Source organism: Quercus robur, chromosome 2 (assembly GCF_932294415.1).
Source record: "Quercus robur chromosome 2, dhQueRobu3.1, whole genome shotgun sequence".
Classification (NCBI taxonomy): Eukaryota; Viridiplantae; Streptophyta; class Magnoliopsida; order Fagales; family Fagaceae; genus Quercus; species Quercus robur.
The window spans coordinates 31,272,401-31,278,400 of record NC_065535.1 but is presented as its reverse complement, the minus strand read 5'-3'; positions in this window follow the sequence as shown (position 1 = coordinate 31,278,400).

The window sequence follows — 6,000 nt, the reverse complement described above, 5'->3', positions numbered from 1 at the left end:
GGAATCCAAAATAAAATAAAAGAGATGAGAGAGAAGGAGAGGATAGCGACCGCTGTTTGTGGCGGTGCTGCTAAGCTTCGCTACCATCGGAGGTGCTGAAGGCTTTGGAGCTCTCACTTTGGACAAAGGTCAAGGCGAGTTCTGGATATGGAGGATTGCGAGAGACAGAGAGTTTTAGAGATTGAGAGAAGATAGTTGGGCCGTGGAGAGAGAGAGAGAGAGAGAGAGAGAGAGAGAGTATTGTTCATTAAATATAAAGAGAGAAAGTGTGTGTTTTAATGTGGGTATGTGAAATAATTAAAGAAAAAATTTATTTAAAGAAAATAGAGTGTATAATAGATAATTTGATGTTGGTGTTTTTGCAAATTACTTGTTTAAAATAGAAAAAAGTGGATTCTTATATTAAAATAGACAAAATATTTTAAACAGACTGATGTGAATGCTCTAACATTTAAAAATTTTGATCTACTCTAAAAGTATTAGTCTATTAGCTTTAATTAGTAAGACTTATTATTAATGTATAAAAAGTATTTAGTACAGTGAGAGAACCATGTTAGTAGTGTTCAATGGTCCTCCCACAAAATAAAAAAAATGTTTAAGTGTTTTAATTTTTTTTTAATGAAAATAAGTGTTTTAATTTAATGACTCTTAACCACACGAATAACATATTTTAAATAGACCAAAATATCCTTCCATTGGATGGCATCCACCTATGTCGATGGAGGGCTAGCTAAACCAAAATCTTCATTGGCATTTACTCCTTGATCTCGTTGTAGTGGGTTATATCCTAGTTCGATCAAGTCCGATCCATCTCTGTCAAGGAACAAAGTAGGTTTGCCCACTTCAAAATCATGTTGCCTGAAGCAAAAACCCACTTCTCTCCATGACCATGGCTGCATTTTCCTTTTGTAGATGGTTTCGTGTGGACTTGATCGATTGCATCCTCAAGCTTCTCGATTCTGAAAGGTATATGGTGTATTTTGGTCATTTTAGTCTTTAGTGGCCATGTTAAGTCATTAAATTAAATTACTAGTTACTCCTTTTTTTTTATTAAGTGGGAGGACCATTAAACATGAAGGACAGGCTGAAGCGCTTTGACAAAGAAGAGGACACCCTTTCTCGCAGCACAAAGATGTTCAAAGAGAGTCATCACCCAACCGAGACGAATGAGAATGGAATGGGTAACAAAATGGGGAGTTACAAGGAAAAACTTGTGGGTGCAATCCCTGGAGCCTTTGCGCAAGCTTTTGGCTTTGATAGCTCAATGCAAGAGGATCTGGAGTTTGATATCGAGGAGGACCAAATCCATGATGGTGGTGTTAGTGTCTATTTCTCCAAAGAAGATAAAGTCCGCATGAGAGCACCATGGCAAAAAGCTCTTATCATTAAAACCTTTGGGAGGCGAATGGGGTTCTCCTTTCTTGTCAATAAGGTTCGAAGAATGTGGAATCCAAGTGGAGGTATGGAATGCATTGACCTGGGCTGTGATTACTTTCTAGTTAAGTTCGAATTAGTTGAAGATATGGATACTATCCTTAAGGGTGGTCCCTGGTTCATTGGATAACATTTTCTTGCAATCAGACAGTGGGAGCCAGAGTTTAAAGCATCCTCTGCAACTCTCTCTTCGGTAGCATTCTGGATTAGATTACCAGAGCTACACATTGAGTTCTATGAGCCAAATGCACTCCTAAAAATCGGGAGAGCTATAGGTCCAGTTCTTCGAATTGACTCACACACGGCCAATAGGGAAAGGGGTCGCTTTGCCAAATTATGTGTTCAAGTTAATTTGGACAAACCTCTGATAAGGAAGATATACCTTGGCAAACTTACATAGAGTGTGCTATATGAAGGGATTAATTCACTATGTTTCTCGTGTGGTAGGATTGGTCACAAATTAGAATCATGTCCATACATCATCAGAGAACACCCTAAGGAGCAAAATATGGAACAGAGTGCTAGTCCTAAAGATCTCCAAAATGCTCAAGGGATGGATGGAATAAGAGAGGAGGGGAAGATGCAGGAAGAATATGGTGAATGGGTAGTTGTCCATAGATGGAAAGCTAATAATAAGGCAAGGAACAAGCAACACATGCTGGAGATGAGCCAATCGATGGAATCAAACCCAATGCAAAGCTCCATAACTGAACCTAGAGCAGCGAAACATAGCAGGAAGGATGGTAAGAGGAAAACTCTGCACACGCAACCTGTTGTGTCACTGAGGGAGACCTACAAGATAACTATGTCTAATCATAGCAAATCAACACTTGGTAGGGGTGCAAAGGGGACGGGTGTTCACGCCAAAATCAACCAAAAAGATAAAAACTTAGTTGGGTTTCAACCAGTGGGTGTGGGCCCTAGCAATACAAGTGGGCTATTTGTTTTTAGGTCAGATGTAAAGCCTTTAAAGCTGGATGGGGCTTGCTAGAGCCCATTCTGTTTCTCAAGCCCCCCAAGCCCAAATCCTAACCCTAATACAACGAAGAAGGAGGAAGAATCTAATACTTCTGCTAGTTGCCAAAATGGAAGGAAAGGAGAAGTGGGGTATCTTTTACAAAGGCAAGGTAATTCCTGTGGGAGACGAGACCATTCGATGGATAAGACAGGATCCAACCGAGGTTTGGGGATGGTTCAAATTAGAGCTGATGATAACTTGGAAGAACATGTTTCTATTGACGGAGATAAGCAAGAGATTGGGGTATCTGCCATTGAAGGATGAGGCATGGAGCACAACTCTGAATTCGTGGTGGAGGTTCTTGATAGATAGACCACCAGTGCCAATACCACTGATGATAAGCTTAGGGCCATTAGCAACAGGATTAGACATGCTAAACTCGGAAAAGTTTCTGTCAGAGGCAGAGGCGGAGTGGACAGAGCTGGTGGTCACTGTGAGGAAGATATTGCAAGACAAATCGGTGGAATGCTCAATGATGGGCAATCTGCACAGGGTAAAAAATGATTCAATTTGCAGAGCCTGAGATCAGTGGCACAATACTAATCAAGGCAATGCAAAATATTTTGGGGATAATCAAACATCTCTATTCCAGGGAAAATTGGAGTTGAGGAGGGAGATTATGGAAGAATGGAGGTTGAGGGAATTGAGGATTCATCCTCACTGTCTTATTTTGATGTTGCCTCTAACCCTCATAAAATCATGAATATATTGATTTGGAATTGTAGGGGTGCAATGAAATTGCAATTCAGAAAGACAATAATGGATTTGGTGGAATGGCATTCTACGATACTTATGGTGATCACAGAAACAAGATTGAGTGTTGCAAGGGCTGATGAGATTATTGAAACTCTACCCTTTGATGGAGCTGTTGTGTTAGATACAATCGGATTTGTAGGAAGGATTTGGTTGCTCTTGCAATCAGATTTAGTCCACATGGATGTCCTGACTACTATAGAGTAGGAAATTCATGCATTAATCTGGGTAAGATCTCAAACTCTTAACTGGTTAATTAGTGCAATATATGCTAGTCCTAGATTTGCATAAAGATGCATATTATGGATTAATCTTAGGATGTTAGCAAACATGCATGACTTGCCTTGGGCTCTCATAGGGGATTTCAATGAAGTTCTTTTAGAGGAGGAAAAGTATGGGGTGAATCTGATATGTCAAAGAAGGGTGAGAACAATTAAAGAATGTATGGATGATTGTCATATGCTGGATCTAGGATTCTCAGGTCCAAAGTTTACTTGGTCAAACAAGAGGGATATTGGGGACTTAATTCAGTGCAGACTAGATAGATGTTGGGTCAACTCGGGTTGGAAAGCCTTTTACTCAACGGCGAATGTTACACACTTGACTAGAGTCAATTCAGACCATTGCCCCCTTTTATTAAACCCGAACCCCCCTTTTGGGCACTACTTCTAATGGGCCCTTTAGGTTCCAGACCATTTGGTTAAGCCATAATGAATTTCCTTCTGTTGTGAGAGATGCTTAGTTAGGTCAGGTCAGGAGAAGAATTTAGCTGGGACAATCTTAAACTTCTCTACCAAAGCTCAAAGATGGAACAAAGAAGTTTTTGGGAATGTCTTCATAAGGAAAAAACAAATCATGGTAAGATTGCTAGGAACTCAAAGGGCTCTAGTTGTCTGTCCCAATAATTTTTTGCTTAATCTACAAGATCAATTGACTGAGGAGTACAATCTAATACGCCAATTGGAGGAAGAGTTATGGGTAATGAAATCCAGAACAAATTGGATTATTTTGGGGAAGAGAAATACTTCTTATTTTCATATTTCAGCCCTCAATCGAAGAAGTAAGAATAGGATCACCTGTGTACAGAACTGTGATGGTGTTTGGTGTCACAATATTGAGGAAGTGAAGGAAATTTTCAATTCAACTTTTAAGAAGCTTTATAAGATTGAACAATATTTCTGTCCTATTGCCCCATAGTGGAGTTCTGATTGGTGTGCTAAACTTAGTCAGGAAGAGGCAAGAAGCATGGCTCACATTCCTTCAAATAGTGAAATTTGGAATACCCTCAAATCAATGAAGCCATACAAAGCCCCAGGCGTTGATGGGCTTCATGTTGGATTTTTTCAAAGATTTTGGCTGGTGGTTAGTGAATCGGTGAAGAGGGAGATCAGAGAGGTGTTTATAAGACATAAAATCCCTGAATACCTTAACCAAACCTTGATTGCTCTCATTCCCAAGCAACCTGGCCCTGAAACTGTCAGTCAGTATAGACCTATAAGTGTATGTAACACAGTTTACAAGATCATTTCAAAGATTATTGTTTTGAGGCTTCGTCCCCTCCTGCCATCTTTGATCTCCCCAATGCAGACATCATTCCTTGAAGGGAGAAGGGGCACTGATAATGTTATAATTGCCCAAGAGTTAATCTATTCTCTTAGGAAAAGGAAGGGGAAGACCAAGTATATGGTAGTGAAAATTGATCTCGAGAAGGCCTATGATCGTCTAGAATGGAGTTTCATCAAAATGGTCCTTGAGCATTTTGGTTTCCCTAAGAATATAATAATGCTAATCATGAGTTGTGTGTCTACAACAACCATAACCTTGTTGTTCAATGGAAGTAAATTGGACTCTTTTCAAACCTTAAGAGGAATTAGATAGGGTGACCCCATTTCACCCTATTTATTCCTGCTATGTATGGAATTTTTAGGAGCCCAAATCACTAACATGTGTAAGGAAAGAAGGTGGGATAAGATTAGGGGTCCTAGAAGTGGGCTGAGCTTCTCTCATGTATTTTTGCTAATGATTTGATGTTATTTGCCAAGGCAGACTACAAGAATTGTGAAGCTATTATTGAAGTGCTTGACAATTTCTACAATCTTGCTGGGCAGAAAGTTAACCTGAATAGGTCTAGGACTCTTTTCTCTCCCAATGTCACAAGAAGAAGGAAGAGACGCATATGCAGGAGATTGGGAATGAGTGCAACCAACAACCTAGGTAAATACCTAGGTTTCCCTATCATTCATCAAGGCAGAGTAGGTAATGCCTATAGCTTTGTGGTGAACAAGATCCAAAGCAAACTTGCTGGTCAGAAAACAAAACTTCTTTCAAAAGCTGGAAAACTGGTGCTGGCTAAAACTTTTGCGGCTCCTATGGCAGAATATGCAATGCCAATTTCTCCCTGTCAAAGTTTGTGAACAAATGGATAAGATTATAAGAGACTTTGTATGGGGTTCAACAGAAGACAAGAGAAGTTTGCATATGGTTAAATGGAGTATAGTGGCTCTGCCTAAAGAACTTGGTGGGCTGGGTTTACACAGCATGAAGGACAGAAACCTTGCCATACTAGCTAAGCTTTGTTGGAGGCTAGCCAATGAGCAAGAGGCCCTTTGGGCTAAAATGTTAGTGGCTAAGTACCTTTCCCACAGTAAAGTTATAGAGGAAGGAAAAAAGCTACCTTGCTTTAGTATATGGACTGCTTGTAAGAAGGGAGGTCCAATATATGTCAATGGGTTGAAATGGTCTGTGAAGAATGGGGAGACAATTAAGGTCTGGAATGATTTTTGGCTACCCTTAGG